The sequence below is a fragment of the Salvelinus alpinus genome, chromosome 21 (assembly GCF_045679555.1).
Source record: "Salvelinus alpinus chromosome 21, SLU_Salpinus.1, whole genome shotgun sequence".
In the NCBI taxonomy this organism is placed as follows: domain Eukaryota; kingdom Metazoa; phylum Chordata; class Actinopteri; order Salmoniformes; family Salmonidae; genus Salvelinus; species Salvelinus alpinus.
Genome location: NC_092106.1, coordinates 10,976,561 through 11,001,830, shown reverse-complemented (window position 1 = coordinate 11,001,830; position 25,270 = coordinate 10,976,561). Strand labels below are relative to the sequence as shown.

Below are 25,270 nucleotides of genomic sequence, written 5' to 3'. Positions count from 1 at the left end.
CCAATTCAGATTGTCAGTGATGTGTACGCCGAGGAACTTGAAACTCTCCACCTTCTCCACTGCGGTCCAGTTGATGTGGATAGGGGCGTGCTCCCTCTGTTGTTTCCACAATTAGGTCCTTTATTTTGTTGACGTTGAGGGAGAGGTTATTTTCCTGGCACCACTCCGCCAGGGCCCTCACCTCCTCCCTGTAGGCTGTCTCGTTATTGTTGGTAATCAGGCCTACTACTGTTGTGTCGGCTGCAAACTTGATGATTGAGTTGGAGGTGTGCGTGGCCAGGCAGTTATGGGTGAACAGGAAGTACAGGAGGGGGCTGAGCACGCACCCTTGTGGGGACCCTGTGTCGAGGATCAGCATAGTGGAGGTGTTGTTTCCTACCTTCACCACCTGGGGGCAAACCGTCAGGAAGTCCAGGACCCAGTTGCACAGGGCGGGGTTCAGACCCAGGGCCCCGAGCTTAATGATGAGCTTGGAGGGTACTATGGTGTTGAAGGCTGAGCTATAGTCAATGAACAGCAATCTGACGTATGTATTCTTCTTGTCCAGATGGGATAGGGCAGTGTGCAGTGCGATGGCGATTGCATCGTCTGTGAATCTATTGTGGCGGTAAACAAATTGAAGTGGGTCTAGGGCGTCAGGTAACGTAGTGGTGATATGATCCTTAAACAGCCTCTCAAAGCTATGGGGCGAGAGTAATTTAGTTCAGTTAGCTTTGCTTTCTTGGGTACAGGAACAATGATGGACATCTTGAAGCAAGTGGGGACAGCAGACTGGGATAGGGAGAGATTGAATATGTCCGTAAACACTCCACCCAGATGGTCTGCGCATGCTCTGAGGACGCGGCTAGGAATGCCATCTGGGCCGGCAGCCTTGTGAGGGTTAACATGCTTAAATGTCTTACTCACGTTGGCCACGGAGAATGAGATCCCACAGTCGTTGCGAGCGGGCCGCATCGGTGGCACTGTGTTATCCTCAAAGCGGGCAAAGAAGGTGTTTAGCTTGTCTGGGAGTAAAACGTCAGAGACCGCGATTTGGCTGGTTTCCCTTTGTAATCCATGATTGTCTGTAGACCCTGCCACATACATCTTGTGTCTGAGCCGTTGAATTGCGACTCCACTTTGACTCTGTACTGATGTTTTGCCAGTTTGATTGCCTTACGGAGGGAATAACTACACTGTTTGTATTCAACCATATTCCCAGTCACCTTGTCGTAGTTAAATGCAGTGGTTCGCGCTTTCTGTTTTGCGCAAATGCTGCCATCTATCCATGGTTTCTGGTTTTGGTAGGTTTTAATAGTCACCATGGGAACAATATCCCTTATACACTTCCTAATGAACTCAGTCACCAGGTCCGTGTAAGCGTCAATGTTATTCTCAGAGGCTACCCGGAACACATCCCAGTCTGCGTGATCAAAATCATCTTGAAGCATGGATTCCGATTCGTCAGACCAGCGTTGAATAGACCTTAGCACGGGTACTTCCTGTTTGAGTTTCTGCCTATAGGAAAAGAGGCGCTAAATGGAGTTGGGATCTGATTTGCCGAAGGGAGGGCGGGGGAGAGCCTTGTAGGCATTTCGAAAAGGCGAATAGCAGTGATTTAGTGTTTTCCCTAAGTGGGTACTACAGTCAATGTGTTGATAGATCTTCGGTAGTGTTTTCCTCATGAGACCCTATGGACAACTGGTGCCATTGAATACAGAAATCCTGATGATAAATAACCATGCAATGCAATAATATTGTTTGGAGAGAAAAATATTGATTTCCTATAAAGCTATTTTAATAATGTCATTTAGATTGTGCTATGCTAGTATTGTGCTATCAGACAATGGATGTGATACGGTTTTGTCGGATTTTTTTTTTAAATGAAAATAAACTCCCAAAAATTGTAGATATCGATGGGCAGTAGTTCTTACGAAATCCGGAAATGAAGAATTAGATGTTCTAAATTAAGCATCAAGGTTCCAGGTTTATTTGCCTTATTCTGAACTTACTACAGCAGAAAGGAAGAAAACGAGCCCATAGTTATGTGAGTAATAAGCGTTTTCTTGGGTGTTAGACTAATCGCCAGTGTATATTATATACAGTGCATTTGGAAAGTATTCAGACTCCTTGACTTTTTCCACATTTTGTTATGTTACAGCCTTATTCTAAAATGGATTAAATATTTTTTTTCCCCTCACAATACCCCATAATGACAAAGTGAAAACAGGTTTTTCTTTAGTTTAGTAAAAATTTAAAACAGAAATACCGTATTTACATAAGTATTCAGACCCTTTGCTATGAGAAATTGAGCTCAGTTGCATCCTGTTTACATTCATCATCCTTGAGATGTGTCTACTACTTGGAGTCCACCTGTGGTAAATTCAATTGATTGGACATGATTTGGAAAGGCACACACCTGTCTATATAAGGTCCCACAGTTGACAGTGCATGTCAGAGCAAAAACCAAGCCATGAGGTCAAAGGAATTGTCCGTAGAGCTCAGATACAGGATTGTGTCGAGGCACAGATCTGGGGAAGGTTACCAAAACATTTCTGCAGCATTGAAGGTCCCTAAAAACACTGTGGCCTCCATCATTCTTAAATGGAAGAAGTTTGGAACCACCAAGACTAGAGCTGGCCGCCCGGCTAAACTGAGCAATTGGGGGAGAAGACCCTTTGTCAGGGAGGTGACCAAGAACCTGATGGTCACTCTGACAGAGCTCCAGAGTTCCTCTGTGGACATGGGAGAACCTTTCAGAAGGACAACTATCTCTGCAGCACTCCACCAATCAGGCCTTTATGGTAGAGTGGCCAGACGGAAGCCACTCCTCAGTAAAAGGCACAACAGCCCGCTTGAAGTTTGCCAAGAGGCACCAAAAGGACTCTCAGACCATGAGAAACAAGATTCTCTGGTCTGATGAAACCAAGATTGAACTCTTTGGCCTGAATGCCAAGCGTCACGTCTGGAGGAAACCTGGCACCATCCCCACGGTGAAGCATGGTGGTGGCAGCATTATGCTGTGGGGATGATTTTCAGCGGCACGGACTGGGAGACTAGTCAGGATTGAGGGAAAGATGAATGGACCAAAGTACAGAGTTCCTTGATGAAAACCTGCTCCAGAGCACTCAGGACCTCAGACTGGGGTGAAGGTTCACCTTCCAACAGGACAATGACCCTAAGCACATAGCCAAGACAGTGCGGGAGTGGCTTTGGAACAAGTCTCTGAATGTCCTTGATTGGCCCAGCCAGAGCCCGGACTTGAACACGATCGAACATCTCTGGAGAGACCTGAAAATAGCTGTGCAGCGACGCTCCCCATAGAACCTGACAGAGCTTGAGAGCATATGCAGAGAAGACTGGGAGAAACTCCCCAAATACAGGTGTGCCAAGCTTGTAGTGTCATACCCAAAAAGACTCAAGGCTGTAATCACTGCCAAAGGTGTGTCACGCTGGTATAAATGATTCGGGAGACAGATCTCGTACCGTGTGTTAATCATTGTGCGAGTGTGTTATTTATTTGAGGAACTCCTCGCTCTTTTGTTTTGGGTTTCTACCCTGTGTTTTGTTACGTGTTTGTTTGGTCTTCGTTCCCGTGCCTTTACACGGCACGCCGTAATTTGGGCTTAATAAAAACCCAAACACGTACACAGAACACAGGGTTAAAACACAAACAAACGAACGAGGAGTACCTCGAATAAATTCACACGTGCACAGTGGTTAACACACGAGACGAGACCCGTAATCATCTGCGCAATCCACAAGGGTACGAAAGCCAAAAACACACAGCACATGTACTCACACCCACCAACGGACATAGTAACAATAATCGACAGCACCATGGTGAACAATGGGCACATACAGTATATACAAATACAATCAGTGAGAATAGGGGCCAGGTGTGCGCAATGTAAGTTCCAGAGGGATCCGTGACAAGGTGTTTCAACAAAGTCTTGAGTAAAGGGTCTGAAAACGTATGTAAATGTAATGTCGAACACCCTGTTTTAGCTTCGTCATTATGGAGTATTGTGTGTAGATTGATGAGGGGGGGAAAAAATATTTTATCCATTTTAGAATAAGGATGTAATGTAACAAAATGTGGAAAAAGTCAAGGGGTCTGAATACTTTCAGAATGCACTGTATATAGTACATATAACGGGCAATGTACAGTATATGATCGCTACTTGATGGAAGTTATGGGGATTCTTCAGTAGCATATTATGAAATAATGAAATAAAACAGAATCATTAAAAGCCTTAAAGGAACCTGTAACCACACCTGTATAGCATAAGAAAAGCCAATATACAAAAGAAATAGACACACATTGTAATCCAGATGCATGCCTGGATAAGAAATGGCATAATCAATATAATGAATGTAGTTATGACTATAGCCTGGTGGGTACTGATATAATCTATATAATGAATGTACTTGTGACTGCAGCCTGGTAGGGGCCCCTATCATTTTTTTACCAAACTGTCACAGTTGTACCACCAATATTATCTGTTCAGTGATTTGTAGAGTGTTAAATGATTTGTAGAGGCGGGAAAAAGCCCACCTCAAAGAAAGAAATTAGGGTGGGAAACAATAGTGGCGCGAAGCCAAAAAGAGTTGATCATTTACATAGAGAGGAGTGACTATGTATGCGATGTAAAGATGAAACTGTATAAAAGGAGTGTGCTTACGCTGGGAAAAACAGTTGATCCATGGACCAGCTCGGCTTGTTACCTTGTAATAAAGTCTACTTTGAACTCACAAGTTCCGGTATCTGAGAAATATTATTGGACCAATATTTCTATGACAACGTGCATAGTGTATGTACAGCAAGTGATGTTAGATTGAGGCCTGGCTTTCCCTTTGCTACTCTGCATGTCTAAGTGTTTACCATGAAGCGGTTTTTAAGGTTTTTAGCACCCTACCTGCTCTGGGGTTCTGCAGGCCAAATGCTGCCTCAGCAAACGGCTCAGGGAAACTTTCTCATTCCGCACGCTGGTCAAAATTTGCATTCCTTCCCCTCCAGTATTCAGCAATACGCAGGGATGAAAATCAACACAAATAAGCTGACTCGGCTATCTCTCTCACTGCACTGGTTGTTACTCTAAGTACAGGGAAACTACCAACACTTTCTTTGGATATTTTTTAAAACATACCCACCAGAAATGGGTTAGCCTATAACCCAAACTGAATGATAAAACACTGTATGGAGCCCCCATAGAGCACAACACAGAAAGTGGACTTCCATTTCCCGGGTACATCATAAACCACTCACTCACTGGCACACTTGTGAATTTCCTGCGTCTGACTGTCTATTATGTTCAGTGTATAGCCTTCTATTAGAGGAGGAAAATGCTTCCTGTTACGATGCTAGCTAATGAGTGTGCGCTGCTCTATGTGCTCTGCTCGGCATGAACATGACAAGTTGTGCAGTGGAGTAGTATGGGCTTTTGTCAGTGGGTGACCTCTGCAGTCGGTAACAGGCGTGCAGCACAGGGTTGCGGAGCCCTATGCCAAGCACATCTGCTCCGGAGCCTGTGGCAAAGCCATATGGCTGGCAAGCACTCCTCGACCACGTAAGAGACAGAGAGAGAGGGGGTGGGTAGAAGAGAGAGGGGGAGAAGGGGGTGAAGAGAGAGCGAAAGAGAGAATGAGAGAGAGGAAACAGGAACCTGAGTAACCTGTATTCACTTTGAAAGAGACAAACGCTCCTCCAATTTCCTGCAATTTGTAGCCCAGATGAATCACAAAGGTGGTCTAAATTCCATCTACTGTACCCACCTGCCCAACCAACCATCCCCCCTCAAAGGAACCTATGCACATACATTAGAACAATCTATTTAGAAGGAGAAAAAAAACAGAGTGTGTATCGACCTTTATGTTTGCCATTTATTTTGACGATCTTTTTGAAGTGCAGTTCTATCAATGGTGGTGTGTGTAACCCTTCCTCCCTCTGTAGCCCCAGGGCTCATGATGAAGACGCTGCCGAGATCAATAAGCAGCCGCCGCTGTCGAGGATGGGCAGTGGGGGCTGGATAAACGCAGGCCCATCTCCATCGATCCGCCCCAAGGTGGATGAGCGGCGTGAGGAATGGAGGATCCAGATCCACTGAGGGTTTGGATCTCACTGACAGGCAGAAAGACGAGGCTGAGCAGGAAGATCATTCAAGACTGACGTCGGAAAATGCCTTCAAAACCCACCACTATGGGCAACAGTGAGCGCTATTACCATCTTGGCTTTTGCTAGGGCATTGTGGATGGGGATGGTGGATGGGCGTAATCCCATGAGTTTGGATCAGAAGGTTGCATATTCAATCCCAGTGTTTTTACCCTTTCCCAAACCTTAACCACGCGTAATGAGAGCCTAAACTTAACCCTCAACTTCAGAATTTGAGTTTGGAGAAATGGAACAATACAGAGCAACAGGCGCAACCCAGGGTCTGGAGAAAAGTGGATAAAGAAAAGTGGATAAACGTCTAATTCTGCAGTGAGACTGTGAGAGCTTGTTGGACTGAGAGCTTGGGGGTTGAGGATGAGGGAGACGAGAGATGGGTGCTAGGAATGCTGACGTAGGGCCCTGGGGGTCCCAGAAAGCAGGATCTGGCTCTTAAACCTCCCTACCCAGCATTCATAGCCTCCACAGGTAGCTAGCTTATCACCTGCCAAACGCACCTGTCAGAGCAGAGAGAATCCCATTATATAGGCCCCTATTAGGCCAGGCACCAAGCCCTCCAAGCCCTTACCCAGAGTTGAGGCTACTATTTCACCCACCTTTTGAAGGAAAATCTATAGTGAGCGTGCAGCTATGCTGATATTATCAATGTGGCTTCAATCCAATCTGGGGGTTAAATGTTGAAGGCGTGATATGTTACACCCTTTTACACAAGTACAAGACCCGTACTGCTACAAATCATGCATCTGTTTCAATAGATATAAACTGCACTGTGGTGGGATATTAAAGTGAGAGGGCTCTATGACCACTCATAAGATGTCTATGACACTTTATAACTGCACAGCGTTGATGGTTGACCGTAAGATGCCCAAGACAGTTACTGTGTTAGCTGTTAGCCTGCTAACACTGCTGTGGCTGACTGTGCTCTCAACAAGTCTCAACAAATCCTTTTGTTTTCATCTCTTTCAAATCACACAGTCTTCAATAATCACTTGAGCTATTCACACTTGTCTCCTGCAGGAGTGAAAGCATTCATACTGTAATTACCATACGCACAGTCACTCTCCACATTCTATTTCTGTCTCGTATGCCAGACAGAACATTAAACGCAATCGCTTCAAAAATGTATATAGCAGGGTAGCCCAACTGGTGGTGGTTTTATTTGGCCCCCCAAGTTTTCTGAGCCCAATAATTTTGGGGGATATTTTTTTTAATGTTAATTGTTGGACATACAAGACTGTAAAAACACCAGGAAATCAGCTGTTTTGGAAATATGTTCCCAAGTATTCCCACGCCTAATAGAGAGACACGTGATCATATACAAATGTAAGCAAGGTTTGAAATGATTAAGTTTGAGTTAAATATCATATCTGTTTGGGCTTTGTGCGGTCTACAAATGATGTTCCGTCCCCCCGACCATCCGCTCAACAAAATAATGATCTAGTTGATGATCCCTGGTCTATAGGATATCAAGGACGTAGCCTCTTCAGTAGCAAGTCTGAGTATCAACGTTGAGTACTCAGTCCAAATTCATTAATTGACCATTTCCCCTCATTTATTAATCTAATGGAAATCCATAGTGTTGAAAATGAAAAATTAACTACAGATGTAAGACTTTATAATGTTGACTGGAATATAAAAAAGGGTTATGTTCAATACCTTCCGTTCTTGGACGGATTAAAAAGGGTAGATTCAGGAAGTGTGATACTTTCACATTAAATATGGAGGTAAAAAGTGAAGGGCCCATCATCCTGAAGATATGATGACATAACGGAGGAGATATGAGATGTGAAGGCTACATGCCAGGTGATATATGAGGATGGGGTGAATAGGGGAGTGCTTTCACCACCTGATGATAGGTGGAATCAATATAGGTAAGAGACAAGCCTGCGGTGCAGCAGACTATATGAGAGTCCTTATATCCTGTTGGCTGGATCACCAGCAGGTCGGAAGGATGACTCCTACAATCAAATGAACATACATAGTGATTCATTGTGGTTATAGAAGGATACAATACTTCAAATATAAATTGTATATGATCGAATTTGATATAACCACAATATAATCTAGGAGACCCAAGAGAGTGAGGGAGTGAGAGAAGGGAGGGAGCGGAGGATAGATAACATAGGTGAAGTGGAAGGGGTGAAATGCAAGTTAGCATGCAACCTAAGCACAATAAGAAAAGAGCTCTACTAAGCAGCAAGTTGAGGAGGGTGTGAAAGAGGGCAAAAAAGAAGAAGACGACACAGGGGACAGAACTCCTGAGGGCTAGGTAAGACATGAAGGGAGGTGGGGAAGGGGGGATAAAGCCTTAGGATGAAAAGTACACAACACCTGAGAGCTTTGAATTCAGGAGCCAACTGAAAGATTTATAAAACCTCCAGGAGTACAGTAGTCGTTTTACACAGAATGGTAGGAAATGGGAACTGACTAATAAAATGTTGAACACTGTAACTGCATTTAGAGCATACCAACACCTACTTCATGTCACGACTTCTGCCGAAGTCGATGCCTCTCCTTGTTCGGGCGGTGTTCGGCGGTCGACGTCGCCGGTCTTCTAGCCATCGCCGATCCATTTTTCATTTGTTATGTCTCGTTTTCGAACACACCTGGTTCTCATTTCCCTCATTATGTGTTGTGTATTTAACCCTCTGTTCCCCCCATGTCTTTGTGTGGTATTGTTTATTGTAAGTGCTTGTGTACATTATGTTTGACTGGTGCGCGTCGGGTTATTGTGCCCATACTTTGTATTTCTTATGCCGTTGGTTTTACTATTAAACTGCTGCGGCTATTATCAAGTTCTGCTCTCCTGCATCTGACTTCCCTGCCACCAGATACGCACCCCTTACACTTCAACCTTTTCACTTACAACAACCAAGCAATGTAGCTAGCTAGCAATAGGTATTCTATGTAACATTGAACAGCAGCACTGGGGGATTTTGATACACACAAAATATCATCTAGACCCTATGGCTTTATGAGAGAAAATTAAGAAATAACACTCAAACATTTATTGATTAATTAATTGATTAATTCTATTGACTGATAAGATATTCCATTACACTAGCGCGTTAATGTGTTCACTAATTCCAATACAGATTGTTGATTTTCAATCAAAATGTCTGCTTGAGGACATTCCACCTCCAATAGACCCAGGATAATGAGTGTGTTACTATTACTGCGGTAACATTTTAACCCAGGCAATGAGAGCTTTTCATCAGGAGGACATTTGTATTCAAATGAATACCATCAAAAGCAAGCTGCATATTTAATGAGGGGAGAGGGGACTGGTTGTCATCACCCTACCTTCAAAGACTACGATACTCTCCGGCAGCTCAGTCACTATAAACACAGACCATTAAAAGTGTCAGTTTTACTGTGAACCCCAGTATTTCCTATACTGCTTTTGGGAAGCTTGACGACAGGGATGTGTGATTGCACGGCATGTCAAAAACACAAATAAATAAATGCGTGATTACTTCCCTTTGTGAAGTGCTACTGCCTCGTTATTGAATATTGATGTAGGTAAATCCATTCATGCAACGAACTCTTGTGGGTATTGAAGCTTTTCCATGGCGAAAGCTCTCAGAGCAGGTGTGCACATATAAAAAAAACACGTTTTAAAGATAACATTTCATAACATGGGTATAGCTCATGTGTTTATGCAACGAAGTCGGTACATAAAAACACGATGTGATTTGATGTCCCATGTCTGCTGTCTATTTGTGGAATGGATGGAGGACTGGAGTCACAGGACATTTCATTGGATTTTTTTTCAACGTTCAATCTCCAACCAAAAATCAGAACAGATTGCTATTGACAAAACATTATTGATTTTGTCCATTCCCTAAGGTCTTCATCCTTCTAGCGTGACACCCACCATGTAATTCCCACACTGTTGTGTCTAATATCTTGGTAGCATGAGGATGAGCGTAATACGGTCTCTTTTGTCCCTCTCTATCTCTCTTTCACACACTAATACAGTATCTTGATTGTACCTACCACCACTCTGCGCTGCTCCCTTCCCCTCTCTCTAGCATTTTACTGACATGGGAGTGTGAGTACTGTGTACCCCTTCTAGCATGAGATGCCAGACCGTTGATGGCAACTTAGCCCCATAATTAATGTGACTCTAAGCAGCTTAGGCCTGTCCCATCTGGCTTTCGTGTTTACGGCATCATTCACCACCCGGGTCCGCCCCCCCCCCCCCATACAGAGGACCACTGAGAGGGTAGGGAGGGAGGGGGGGCTGCGTAAAATAATCCACGGTAAGCTGGGTTTACCAACTATTAAGGTTCCGCAACGTTGTTGTTACGTAATCTCATCATAGCTGGGAACGTGCAGTCACCCTGGAGTGTGTAGGGAGGGATGCCCTACCAACCCGGATCCACAGCAGCACACACACACAGAGAGGTTTAATCACTGACATAGTGAACACCTACACTGAGGTCACCAAACATTAGGAACAGCATCCTAATATTGAGTTACCCCCACCCCCTTTGCCCTCAGAACAGCCTCAATACATCAGGACATGAACTACAAGGTGTCGAAAGCATTCCACAGGGATTCTGGCCCACATTGACGCCAATGCATCCCACAGTTGTGTCAAGTTAGCTGGATGTCCATTGGGTGGTGGACCAGTCTTGGAACACACGGGGAACTGTTAAGCGTGAAAAACCCAGCAGCGTTGCAATTCTTGACACAAACCTTTGCGTCTGGCACTTACTACCATACCCTGTTCAAAGACACTTAAATGTTTTGTCTTGCCCATTCACCCTCAATGACACACATACACAATCCATGTCTCAATTGTCTCAAGGCATTAAAAAAAACATGTTTAACCTGTCTCCCCCTTCATCTTAATGTTTTGGATACTGAGTGAAGATCCCATCCTACTCCTGTTTCCTCCTCTGGATCCCCACTGCCTGGGACAGTGCAGAGGCAGTCAGAGAGTCTGAACGTAGTCTAGTTGGACATGAGAGAGCTAGCTAATGTTTTTCCTTTGGATTATGGATGAGGTTGCAAATTGATATGGTGAAGTTAACTCTAGGTTACGTAACTCGGAACATGCTTTCTGAGTTAGGATCGCATAAAAGTGCAGTATGCTATAAAATATGGCTAAATAGATGACAGATAACAATATGATAAGAACAAAAGCATGTATATGCCTCCTCAAACTTCAAAATACATTTTCAAAATGCCAAAATACACTGAACAAAAATATATACGCAACATGCAAAGTGTTTGTCCCATGTTTGTGCCCAGAAATGTTCCTTATGCATAAAAAGTTTAGCAACATTTTTTTTCACACATTTGTTCACATCCCTGTTAGTGAGCATTTCTCCTTCGCCAAGATAATCCATCCACCTGACAGGTGTGGCATATCAAGAAGCTGATTAAACAGTATGCTCATTACACAGGTGCACCTTGTGCTGTGGACAATAAAAGGCCACTAAAATATAGAGTGTTGTCACACAGCACAATGCCACAGTCTCAAGTTTTGAGGGAAGTGCAATTGGCATGCTAACTGCAGGAATGTCCACCAGAGCTGTTGCCAGAGAATTGAATCTTAATTTCTCTACCATAAGCCGCGTCCAACATCGTTTTAGAGAATTTGGCAGTACGTCCAACCAGCCACACAACCGCAGACCACGCGTATTGCGTCGTGTGGGCGAGCGGTTGGCTGATGTCAATGTTGTGAACAGAGTGCCCCATGGTGGCAGTGGGGTTATGGTATGGGCAGGCATAAGCTACAGACAACAAACACAATTGCATTTTATCGTCCAATGTTGTGCACAGAGGTACCGTGACGAGATCCTGAGGCCCATTGTCGTGCCATTCATCCGCTGCCATCGCCTCATGTTTCAGCATGATAATGCACGACCCCATGTCACAAGGATATATACACAATTCCTGGAAGCTGAAAATGTCCCAGTTCTTTCATGGCCTGCATACTCACCAGACATGTCACCCATTGAGCATGTTTGGGATGCTCTGGATCGACGTGTACGACAGTGTGTTCCAGTTCCCGCCAATATTCAGCAACTTTGCACAGCCATTGAAGAGGAGTGGGACAACATTCCACAGTACAAAATCAACAGCCGGATCAATTCCATGCAAAGGAGATGTGTTGCGCTGCATGAGCCAAATGGTGGTCACACCAGATACTGACGTATTTTCTGATCCACACCCATACCTTTTTTTAAGGTATCTGTGATCAACAGATGCATATCTGTATTCCCAGTCATTTGAAATCCATAGATTAGGGCCTAATGAATTTATATATTTATTTCAATTGACTTCAATGTCCTCATATTAACTGTAACTCCTTATATGAACTGTAAAATATTAGAAATTGTTGCATGTTGCATTTATATTTTTGTTCAGTATACACAAACCCACTTCCAGTGAAATAAAATGCTTTCTTCAAAGATGTCACTGACAACATCTGAATCAAACATGGGGTCCCGAGTGTTGCAGCGGTTTAAGGCACTGCATTTCAGTGCTAGAGGCGTCACTACAGTCCGAACTACAGTTCGAATCCAGGCTGTATCACATCCGGCCATGATTGGGAGTCCCGTAGAGTGGTGCACAATTGGCCCAGCGTCGTCCAGGTTTGGCTGGGGTAGGCCGTCATTGTAAATAAGAATTTGTCCTTAACTGACTTGCCTAGTTAAATTACAAAAAAATACATATTACAAGCATTTCTACACTGCGTACTTGGTTATTCAGCATATCGCATTCAATCCATACATACTTTACATAGGCCATCCTGAGCAGAACAAGGAATGTGAAAGATAAGGCACTCTCCAAGATCTTAATAGGGTTTTGCTGCATGATCGTAGAGGGTAATAAACAAGAACATATTAGACTCACCATTAGACTCGGTTCCCTCTGAAAAACCCTAAGAACACAAAGAACCACTCTGAGTCACTTCAGAACCAGGACAAGAGGCTACCGTACAAATCTGCCCTTGGAGAACCAGAGAATAGGCCCAGGCCTAAGAGCCAGATGCACACAGGAACAAGCAATTATCTGCCATTCAATCTTCCCACCATCCATCTGCATGATAACAATCAGCTAGCTACTCAATGAGGATTTAATTTCCATTCCATACTCAAGTCTATTGAATCGATAGATGCTGGTTTAATATAGAAACCGAGGCTATGGAGAAAGAATGGAATTTATGTTCAGAGAGACTCCGAAATGAATCATTCACATGTGCCTTTAATGATATTCTAAGATAATCCATAGATATTTAAATTAATTGTTTCAGATACACCCCCCTCCATGTGACAAAACATTTCACCATAATTCAAGCAAATATAAAAATTCCTCTACTTAGTGATGCAAATGAGGACCCTAAAATAATGCACTGTATATGGATATGATAAGACTGTAACAGAGTTTGTTAAAAAGACGGTTTATACTTATTAGGACCAATCTTAAAAAGGAAGAATCCACCCCAAACCACTTATTCCTTTAACGTGAAAACAATATTTTTGTGAGCAAATGTTTCATTTTGTCGTTATAATAAGGTTGGTAGCAACGTGAAAATTGTTGTGGAAATCAGTTGCAGCTAAAGTCGACTACAAAACCCACAATGCAATGCTGGCTGGCTGGCAAGCAAGTACGCAAACAAGCAAACAAGCAAACGTAGCTACAAACAAAAATACCAAAGTCAATATCAGCAGGTAAAATCGCCTAAACAAACTGCACTAATTTAGGAGCCGACAATCTCACCATGTTCAACCTGCAGATCAATGTGCCTCGCAGAGTGAAGTCTGACATTCGCAATGGACATGCAACGGCACCATGCAATGCACCCTGGACTGAAGAGGTAGACAAATAGGACAGATGTGGTCAACCCTCTGTTAAATTACACATTTCCCGAGGTAGGAATTTCGCAAAGAAAATGATCAATGGCTCATTCGAGAGAAGACAACCTCCAACATTATGACATTGGCCAGTACTGAAATCTGACATGTATGATAGAATTGTTTCGCAATCTAAAAGTCATATTCCTATTAACTTCCAGTGTAGTGAGAGAGACTTATCACAGTGCAACGTCATGAAATCATGAAATGACCCCGGGAATCGATAGAATATCGCTCAGAGATGGACAAAAACAATATAACATTCAAAATGGATGAATCTTTCCTTTTAGCCCAATGGTTATACAATAGACTACCATAATAGTGTATTCACATTCATCCAAGTACACTACTTGTTAAAAACAGACAAACAAACTGATTCAATTCACTGAGTTACTGTGAACACACGGGTATCTACGGCTTTGTACAATGACAAATAGACTAAACAAGCAAGCTGGAATGTGTGTGGGTATATTGTCTCCATTCACTGCTCTCTAATAATGGACTCATGGGTACCGTGACTGTCTATTATGTGGTAAGACAGAAGACGAAGCAACACTACAGTCTAGTGTTGAAATCACTGATTTTTTACAGTGGCACTTGTGAGGTCAGAGAAAGTGCGTAGAGTGCACATGCTCTAACACCCTGACCCATATCATTACCACAGAGCTGTCAAGGCAGCAAGAAAATGGATGACCTTGGAACAGTTGTGAGAGAGGGCTTGTCTTGGGGATAGTCCTAGAAAGAGTCAGCTGGAGAGGGCTTGTCTTGGGGATAGTCCTAGAAAGAGTCAGCTGGAGAGGGCTTGTCTTGGGGATAGTCCTAGAAAGAGTCAGCTGGAGAGGGCTTGTCTTGGGGATAGTCCTAGAAAGAGTCAGCTGGAGAGGGCTTGTCTTGGGGATAGTCCTAGAAAGAGTCAGCTGGAGAGGTCTTGTCTTGGGGATAGTCCTAGAAAGAGTCAGCTGGAGAGGGCTTGTCTTGGGGATAGTCCTAGAAAGAGTCAGCTGGAGAGGGCTTGTCTTGGGGATAGTCCTAGAAAGAGTCAGCTGGAGAGGGCTTGTCTTGGGGATAGTCCTAGAAAGAGTCAGCTGGAGAGGTCTTGTCTTGGGGATAGTCCTAGAAAGAGTCAGCTGGAGAGGGCTTGTCTTGGGGATAGTCCTAGAAAGAGTCAGCTGGAGAGGGCTTGTCTTGGGGATAGTCCTAGAAAGAGTCAGCTGGAGAGGGCTTGTCTTGGGGATAGTCCTAGAAAGAGTCAGCTGGAGAGGGCTTGTCTTGGGGATAGTCCTAGAAAGAGTCAGCTGGAGAGGGCTTGTCTTGGGGATAGTCCTAGAAAGAGTCAGCTGGAGAGGGCTTGTCTTGGGGACAGTCCTAGAAAGAGTCAGCTGGGGAGGGCTTGGGAAGGCGATAAGGCCATCCACACATAGTGAAATTACACTAAAATGCACATAAGACATACTGTATATATGGCATTAATGTCTTACCAAAATAGCTACCTATCTATTCTACCATGCTAATGATCACATTGGAAATCACTATAATGGCACAGATTGGCCCACAGCTACAGCCAAGATTCTGGACATGCCAGAAGGTCTTTCTCAGACTTTAGGAAACGACATTACAGTACAAGAAAATCTATTGTTTTCTTCAACTACAGCAACTTGTTTACTGAATGTGGGCTATGTTGAGGTGAACTTGGGACTCATATTATAATACTGGCTATTATCTGGCTATTTAGGGGTGGCAGGTAGCCTAGTGGTTAGAGCGTTGGGCCAGTAACCAAAAGGTTGCTGGATTGAATCCCTGAGCTGACAAGGTAAAAATGTAATTCTGCCCCTGAACAAGGCAGTTAACCCACTGTTCCCCGGTAGGCTGTCATTGTAAATAAGAATTTGTTCTTAACTGACTTGCCTAGTTAAATAAAGGTTGCTTTTTTTTAATTCGCCATGGTTTTGCCAGTTGTAAGGTAACCTGTTTGCCAGTTGAGTGACTATTTTGAAGATAGTTATCATCAAGTTTTAGGAAACAATGTTGAGAGAAATAAGTGAAGGACTCTGTCCTCTGGAGGTAGTCTGCTAAGAAGAACTCAAGTAGTGCAATCTAAAAGTATGCTTAGATAGACAAAAAAAAGTTTGGGTTATCTTAAATAATTTAATAGAAATTGGCCTTGCCTATGGCATGGGATGTGCAAATTTAGAATATCAATTAGCATAATCTGATTCTCTTCAATTCTGTCCTCCACCCATTTTAAATAACGAGAAGAGGTTTGGAGAGTTTTTTGTATTTTAAGAAAAAAGTAGTTGAAACTGTGGACTGTAACTAATGTATTTTGGATGTGTGGGTGTCAGACAATGAGGCCACTCTTCTTAAATGAAAGATAATTCACATGATTGACCCATGGGTTATTTCAAGGACGCCACAGTTACGGTACTAAGAGTGAGGATTATGAATCTGGCCAACGCATACCACATCGTGAGAAGGAGGTAGACCAAAGGATCAGCAGTTTTAATATGAATTTATGTAAACAGCACATCAGCTGCACTCCTATCTTGATCAACATAAGGCAGACTAGAGCTTCATCTTTACATGGGTGTCTGTTGCTTATTGGATACTCCATCATAACACACGTCTGTGACAAGCACTCAACAGCATATTCATTGGTTTGAAATCCAAGCCAAGAATGAACACAAAAGCCCATAGAGTCCTTTTCTCTTTCCACATGACAGTCCCACTGTCCTCTTTGCTTAATAGTTCTGTTGTTTTCATTCATGGAGCCAGACTGGGTCATGACTGTCCCATGATTCAGTCTATTCGACAGGGCTATGCTGTCTTATTAAAGAACACAGTCCTGGGATGTATTCACTGGGACAAAGGAACGCAAACAGGATGAAACGGGGAGGGACCTGTCGGAATTTTCCCAATCGAAACTCTCGTTTTCGTTGCAAAATGTTTTCCGTTGTTAAACATTTTGCTACGGTTTGCTGTAATGAATACATCCCTGGGCAGAGGAAGAAGATAAGACTTCACCTTGTATGACCTCCTATACACCGGACAGAACATTAAGACAAATGGCAATTTTTTATTTCAGGCAAAAGTCAACTATTAAAGGGTGTTTGCTATTAATACTATTTCAAATAGGAAAACGTGTCTCCTCACAATTTAACGAGCATTTTACGATCACTCACAACAGTACAGAAATCATTTAAGACACTTTAGTTCCTAATCACATGTTGAGTCCCGTCTCGCTCTGGAACCATGTACTGTACACACACCTGGCTCAGACATTCACACTTCGGTGTGATACCACTGGTGTGAACACCATTAGTGCAATCAGATATCTGAGAAGAAACAGTGTCTAAAAATACTGTCAGTTTCCACCGTAGCTAACCACAATACACACGGAGTTACCAATATGAAAAGACTTGAGAATATCCATCCAGTGAATCTGCTGGAAAGCTGTCAATAGAACCTGTCAGAACATTCATCCAGGGTGTCACCAGAGAGCAGAGCAGATATACTTGTATGGTAGTGAGGGGCTTCAAGAAAGACGTGTGGGGAATATTGACTCATAGGCATGGGGAGGTATAAGAGCAGTTGCTAGGTTTAGGGTCTGAATATAGATTTGGTGTAATTTGGATCTAATCCTCGGGATTTCACGCTCCCTCTGTGAAAAATCACACTAAAGGGGCTCCAGTATGCACTGGCTTAATTGGCGCTGACGTGAGGTGCATAATACTACCTCTCTCTATGCAGAGCAAATGGTTAAAAGCGCTCGCTTGCAAATGGTATCATATGCACCGCAGTTCTCAAAGACCTAAAGAGAGGATCAATCCAAGAAAACAATTCACAGCTTTGTCATAATCATCAATCAACAGAATGGATCATGTCAAAAGGCTCCTATTGAGTACAAGACAGATTTTATCAAGGCAATTGTCCATTAATTGACAAATACAGGGCTTTAAGTTGCAATATTTACATACGTACTTAACTGACGTTATTGTCCCCATGGGGAAATTTTGTTGCAGTGTCATGTACACATTTAAAGTGGCGTTTAAATATAAAAAACAAAATTGACAATTCAACTTTCATAACAGTTACATACCAATAAGGACTCCCGAACACGGCCGGTTGTGATACAGCCCGGGATCGAACCCAGGTCTGTAGTGATGCCTCTAGCACTGCGATGCAGTGCCCTAGAACGCTGCGCCACTCAAGATCCAAAATGTAACAGGACATATAATGGCTACAGCTAGGCGATATTCACGGATTACATTTCAATTAGGAACCGACCAAGAGCACCTTGACACCCTATGACTGACGCCCTCAATTCCCCCACTCGTACTCGCTCTCATAAAGTGCAATTCCCGGAAAGAGACAACTCCTTTTAACACGCATCCACTGGCATGTAACACTGTCTGAGAAGGGGCTCCGAATTAGAACTCAGTTCATGAGACAGCCTTGGTATTTGAACATTACAAAGATGAAACCGTATCGTGGGGCTCTTGGAATAGCTCCCTCACTCAGAGACATGGGACACTCTATCTTCCCTGGCTTCACATAACAGGCCGGGCCGGGGAGTCACTAGTCACTGGTCCTACCCCAGTGGTTTGGCCTGCAAAGTCTGATCCCTGCCTTCCTGGTTGCCTTTCCTGTAAATAACTGTTGACACAATTTCTCAATCTTTCAAATGGCACAGCTGTTGGGATAAAAAAAAACAACAGTCTTGAGGTGTCTCGAAAAAAAAAGTTAGGCTAAGTCACACATAAGGAGACGATCAATGATAGAATGCTATTTTATTTTCTGGAAACTCTATGGTGAAACTCCACAGACAAATAGAGAGGGCATAGTTAAAATCCAAATATATCTGATCTCTTTTCGGCTTGTAGCTAGCTGAAATGAGATGCGTTTGATCATCTTTCATCATTCTCTGTTATCTTGTGAAGCTTACAATGTGACTTACAGTTGAAAGGCAACGCTACGCATGGTAACTTAGCTTGCCGGGATGAAAATACATGCACAGGACCATACTGGCTTTCTCCATTACACTGTGTGTTGTGTTTGCAGTGTATACTCGTATGAAATCAGTTGATAACCTGTCTGTTATATCAAGCTTATACCTGTTAGTGTTACTCTGTGCATTCCAAAAGACAAGCAAAATGCACCACAGGGCAATCGAGGTCACCAGCATTGAACATGTAGAAATAGAATGTGTAGAAACAGAATGGGTAGAAACAGAATGGATCAACATGCTTCATGATCCTCAGTTCCAGTTGTTTTGGAATAGTTGTAGGACTAAATCAGAGGTGTCAAACTCATTCCATGGAGGACCTAGTGTCTGCTTGTTTTTGTTTTTTCCTTTCAATTAAGTCCTAGACAACCAGGTGAGGGGAGTTCCTTACTAATCAGTGACCTTAATTCATCAATCAAATACAAGGGAGGAGAGAAAACATGCAGAGTTTGACAAATGTGGACTAAATCAAATGGCTACCTAAAACCTGACATACTAATACCGCTCCTGGAATGTCCATTACGAATTGTGGAAGATATATCTGGCTAATTTCCTGAAGGCTGTCTAAATCAGTTGGAGCTTATCTGCCAGCTCGACAAACCACCAAAATATATAGTTATGGCTTAAATATTAAACTGTTAAAAACATATGCACTTAAAACATGTTAGGCAAATCAAAAGTGATTTATGTATATTCATATATTTAAAAAATAAATAATGTTGTGAGGTTTCGCAGTAGTCCCTCCAGCCCTAGAGTAGTAATCACTCTCTGCTCTGATGAGGTTTCAGGGAAAGAGTTTTCATTGAGCAGAAGGGAGAAGACCAATAGTCATCTGAGAAGCCAACAAGTCTAGAAAGGGTCTGTCAGGCGTAAGAGGAGATTGACCCCAGAGTGGAGAGTCTATACTGAGCGAGAGAGAAAGAAAGAAAGAGAATCGAGACATAGAGAAAGAGAGACATAGAGAGCAAGAGGGAAGTGAGTGAGTTATGATGAAGAGCGTGCACTGAGGATTTAGAGAGAGAGAGAATGAAATTATAGTGAGTTATGAAGAAGAGCGTGTGCTGAGGATTGACAGAGAGAGAGGGAGAGAGATGTTTGGTTTTGGCCTGTTTCTATTTCACACTAAAGCGACAGCTGGCACCACTGGACAGGGAGTGGACCGAGGAGAGATCAAAGGTCATGTGACCAATTATGTGACACACGTCAGTCAGTTGCCCAGACTGTAGATTACGTGGCTGACCTTTTTCTTCAGATCCCTGGAATAGATGTGTGCCAACGCCCAGCTAAAACAGTTTTTTTATTTTTTTATTTAACCTTTATTTAACCAGGTAGGCAAATTGAGAACACGTTCTCATTTACAATTGCGACCTGGCAGTTCTATGGTAACAACACCTGGGTTCAAATACTATTCAAAATCGTTCAAATACTTTGAGCATTTGCTTTAGCCTGCCTGGAATGCCATGTGGGCGGGGTTTGCACCTTTGAGACTTTTCTATTGGTGCCATTGCCTCATGCAAGCTCAATCAAGCACAGATACAGTATTTGAAATTATTTCAAATTGCATTTGAACCCAGGTGTGATGGTTGCACAGAGCCACTCTGAGCCACAGCCAGAGAGAGAGGCCAGGGACATGGGACAGCTGGGTCAGAGGTACAGGCAGGGAAACACGAAGCAGGAACAGTAGGCTAATGGTAGGGAAATTGGAGTAACCTCTTGACTGCCAGAAAGACGGAACTGGCTCTGGCTGAAAAAGAGGCTACAGCTAAGCCATTCTCTCTATACAGTGAAGTAGATCATTTCTCCCTACATTCTAGGGAATCAATGTAAATCATCACATGCATTAGTATCCTAAATGTTTTGACCTTTAAATATTTTGTATAATTGGGTTAATTCTGTATGGAATGTTGTTCTTTGTCAAATAGCATAGGGCAGCTGTAATACCAGTATACAAACTTTCCTCAACTTTGACCTCCTTCTCAAATTCCATTACAAAACTATGTAAAACAGTCATGTCCAAAACAAATCATTCTATTACCCACATGCATATTTAGTTAACCAATAACTCAATATAAGCGCTGTAAGTCGCTGCCGCTTCAGTGGCGTTAAATGATCCATGTAGCGAGCAAATTCATGCCTCCTGAAGGCTTTTCCAACAACAATAACAACAGCCGCGTGTGTTCTGCCTTTCTCCGACAAGCGCAGCAGTCATCCTCAAGTGTGTGCTCTCTCAACCTATTTCACTTTAGGCACTAATTGTTCAACACATGAGCCCTAGTCTTTGAAGTGCATTCTAAAGTTGGAATGGAACACTTGCCAATTAATTAATATTTGTTCCACTCCCTTCCCCGGACATCTTTGGCAGAGCTATACACAGCCACAAAAGCTTTTCATGGGCAAGATTCAGTTGTACTTCTGATGTACTCTACAATACCGTACACACTAGTCTCATAGCTGGAGGGCCACATCGGTACAAACAAGCCGTTTTAGACTATCCGCTGTAAATGCATTTTGGAGCTCCATGTGCCACATACAGAATTCACTGCCTTCCCAGCTTGATGATTGAAGAGAAACAGTCAGCAAACAGAGTCTAGCATCCGAGGGTTGATGAGAAACAGTCTGTATATAGAGTCTAGCATCTGAGGGTTGATGAGAAACAGTCAGCAAACAGAGTCTAGCATCCGAGGGTTGATGAGAAACAGTTTGTATATAGAGTCTAGCATCTGAGGGTTGATGAGAAACAGTCTGTATATAGAGTCTAGCATCTGAGGGTTGATAAGAAACAGTCTGTATATAGAGTCTAGCATCTGAGGGTTGATGAGAAACAGTCTGTGTATAGAGTCTAGCATCTGAGGGTTGATGAGAAACAGTCTGTGTATAGAGTCTAGCATCTGAGGGTTGATGAGAAACAGTCTGTATATAGAGTCTAGCATCTGAGGGTTGATGAGAAACAGTCTGTATATAGAGTCTAGCATCTGAGGGTTGATGAGAAACAGTCTGTGTATAGAGTCTAGCATCTGAGGGTTGATGAGAAACAGTCTGTATATAGAGTCTAGCATCTGAGGGTTGATGAGAAACAGTCTGTATATAGAGTCTAGCATCTGAGGGTTGATGAGAAACAGTCTGTATATAGAGTCTAGCATCTGAGGGTTGATGAGAAACAGTCTGTATATAGAGTCTAGCATCTGAGGGTTGATGAGAAACAGTCTGTATATAGAGTCTAGGAAAAACTAAGTATGAAGTGATGACAACTTGCAGCTTAAGTGCAAACTTTGAAATTGTCCCGTGGGTATGAAATAGCCCAGGAGAACACGCCCAGGAAATAGGAGTTCATTTTCAATCTAACATGTACTTGTTGAAATTCAGGGCACTTTATTATTGTGCGCTAACATCAGGCAAAATATGTAAAAGTCTGCCTTGGTTATTAACTTGGCTGGACTGAACCTCTTTCAAAATAGTGTCAACTAGGCTATATATACATGTGTGATCAAGTGGGGATTTAGCTATAAACAGAACCACTTGTCGAGCAAAAGTAATGAAATGCTCAAGTGTGAAACTCTCAATGATATTTATCTGGCACACGACAGCAAGGCAAGGAATAAGGGTGCAATTGTAATTGGAGAGAACAGTCATTCAAGGTGTCTGTGTGTGTCTGTGTGTGTCTGTGTACGAGAGAGAGAGAGTGTGCATGCGTCTCTAGCTATTAGCTATTTTTACATTTTCATTTTCTATTTTTACATTTAGAATTCTGATCAAGCGTAAAAGTGGTATGAAGTATAATAGAGAACAGACTCAGTGCAGACAACCAGAGAGAGAACGACTTTGTTCAGATCTATTTAGAGTTCTGTATGGGATTGGGTTGGAGTCTGTCTCACTTGAAGGAGAGGCAGAGTAAACAGGGTTATTGTAGAATGAATTTGTAAAACGACATTTCTCCATCGAGCGAGTTAGAGGACAAGCACTTCAAGCCAAGCAGAAGAAATGCCTCCAGCAAGACAGACGACTGTGTGTGTGTGTATTGCCCAATACACCCTGACAGAGCTGGGCATCACTCATTCCATAGCCCACTAAATAAAAGCCATGAGCAACCACAGACATACAGTGGGTATAGAAAGTCACCACCCCCTTTCAAAAATGTTCACCTTTCGTTGCCTTACAGTCTGAATTGAAAACACATAAAAGTAGACTTTTTCCTGCTTTATTTACACACAGTAACCCACAATATCCAAGTGCAAAAATAACATCTCAAAAACTGTATTAATATATTAAAATAAAACAGTAAATTCCCTATTTTGATAAGTGAACACCCCACCCCCTCTTAGAATTGCAAGTATAACAAACCCCCTTCCAGATCACAAATCAAGCTAATAGGCTTCCATCTGTAGTGACTTTAATTAGTTCAGAATAAAAACATGTTGTTCATAGAGGACTCCACTGTTTAGTAGTGCAATTCAAAGCAAAGAATCCACTATGGGTAGGAAAGGTACTTTCAAAAGATCTACGAGATATAGTTAGGGGATGGATATAAAAAGATTTCAAAGGCTTTGTCTATCCCTCAGAGCACAGTTAAGACCATTATTAAGAAGTGGAAGGCCTTTGGCACCACCCAGACCCTGCATAGATCAGGCCGTCCCTCCAAACTGGATGACCGGGTAAGGAGACTGATCAGAGAGGCCATTAAGAAGCCAATGGTGACTTTGAAGGAGCATCAGGCCTTTATGGCAAAGACTGGTCAATGTCTGCATGTGACCACAATATAACCACAATACTTTTTGGCCTGAACGCAAAACGATATGTATGGCAAAAACCCGACACCATCTTTCCACCAAAAGAACACCATGCCTACAGTAAAATAAGGCGGTAGCAGCATCCTGTTGTGGGGGTGTTTAACTTCCACAGGTACTGGAGCACTTGTCAGGATAGAAGGGAAAATGGACAGTGCAAAATGCCGACGGATTCTTGAGGATAACCTGCAGCCCTCTGCCAGGAAGTTGAAAATGGGAAGCTGGTTCACGCTTCAACATGACCCAAAGCACACCGCCAAAGCAACCGTACAGTGGCTGAAGGACAAGAAGGTGAATGTCCTTGAGTGGCCTAGTCAGAGGTCCGACCTAAATCCCATCGAGAATCTGTGGAAAGACTTCAAGAATGCAGTCCATGAGCGGTCACCATTTGACTGAGCCTGAACAATTAGGCAAGGAAGAATGGGCAAATATTGTGCAAAGTTAGTAGAGTCGTATTCAAAGAGACTCATGGCTGTAATTCAAGCAAAATGTGGTTCCACCAAGTATTAACTCAAGGGGGTGTTCACTGTTTTAATTGTAATACATTTTTCAGTTTGTTAATTAATACATTTTTTCAATTGGATATTGTGGATTACTTTGTGTAGTCTGATTTGATGTGTTTTCATTTCAGGCTGTAAGGAAACAAAAAAAGGGGAACATTTTGAAAAGGGGTGGTGTCTTTCTATCCCTACTGTGTATAAAAAAATGTTGATATTAACAAGACATACAGTTGAAATAGGAAGTTTACATACACTTAGGCTGGAGTCATTAAGACTCGTTTTTCAACCACTCCACAAATTTCTTGTTAACAAACTATAGTTTTCGCAAGTCAGTTAGGACATCTACTTTGTGCATGACACAAGTAATTTTTCCAACAATTGTTTACAGACAGATTATTTCACTTATAATTCACTGTATCACAATTCCAGTGGGTCAGAAGTTTACATTCACTAAGTTGACTGTGCCTTGAAACAGCTTGGAAAATTCCAGAAAATGATGTCATGGCTTTAGAAGCTTCTGATAGGCTAATAGACATAATTTCAGTCAATTGGAGGTGTACCTGTGAATGTATTTCAAGGACTACCTTCAAACTCAGTGCCTCTTTGCTTGACATCTTGGGAAAATCAAAAGAAATCAGCCAAGACCTCAGAAAAAAAATGGTTCATCCTTGGGAGCAATTTCCAAACGCCTGAAGGTAGGTACCACGTTCAACTGTACAAATAATAATATGCAAGTATAAACACCATGGGACCACGCAGCTGTCATACCGCTCAGGAAGGAGACGTGTTCTGTTTCCTAGAGATGAACGTACTTTGGTGCGAAAAGTGCAAATCAATCCCAGAACAACAGCAAAGGACCCTGTGAAGATGCTGGAGGAAACAGGTACAAAAGTATCTATTATCCACAGTAAAACGAGTCCTATATCGACATAACCTGAAAGACCACTCAGCAAGGAAGAAGCCAC

General features: G+C 42.7%; 1 protein-coding gene across 3 annotated transcripts in view; it reads right to left on the bottom strand.

Moving 5' to 3' along the window:
- The window catches only part of LOC139547835 (immunoglobulin superfamily member 11-like), a 108,021-nt gene that overhangs the window by 26,860 nt on the left and 55,891 nt on the right, over positions 1-25,270 (bottom strand). Inside the window, exon 1 of one of the 3 annotated variants that reach the window (XM_071356960.1) lies at positions 18,119-18,361. The exons of the other annotated variants lie outside the window; for them this stretch is intronic. The gene's annotated coding sequence lies outside the window, so the exon portion shown is untranslated. Of the gene's footprint in view, positions 1-18,118; positions 18,362-25,270 lie in introns of those variants that run through there. 3 annotated transcript variants of the gene reach the window in all.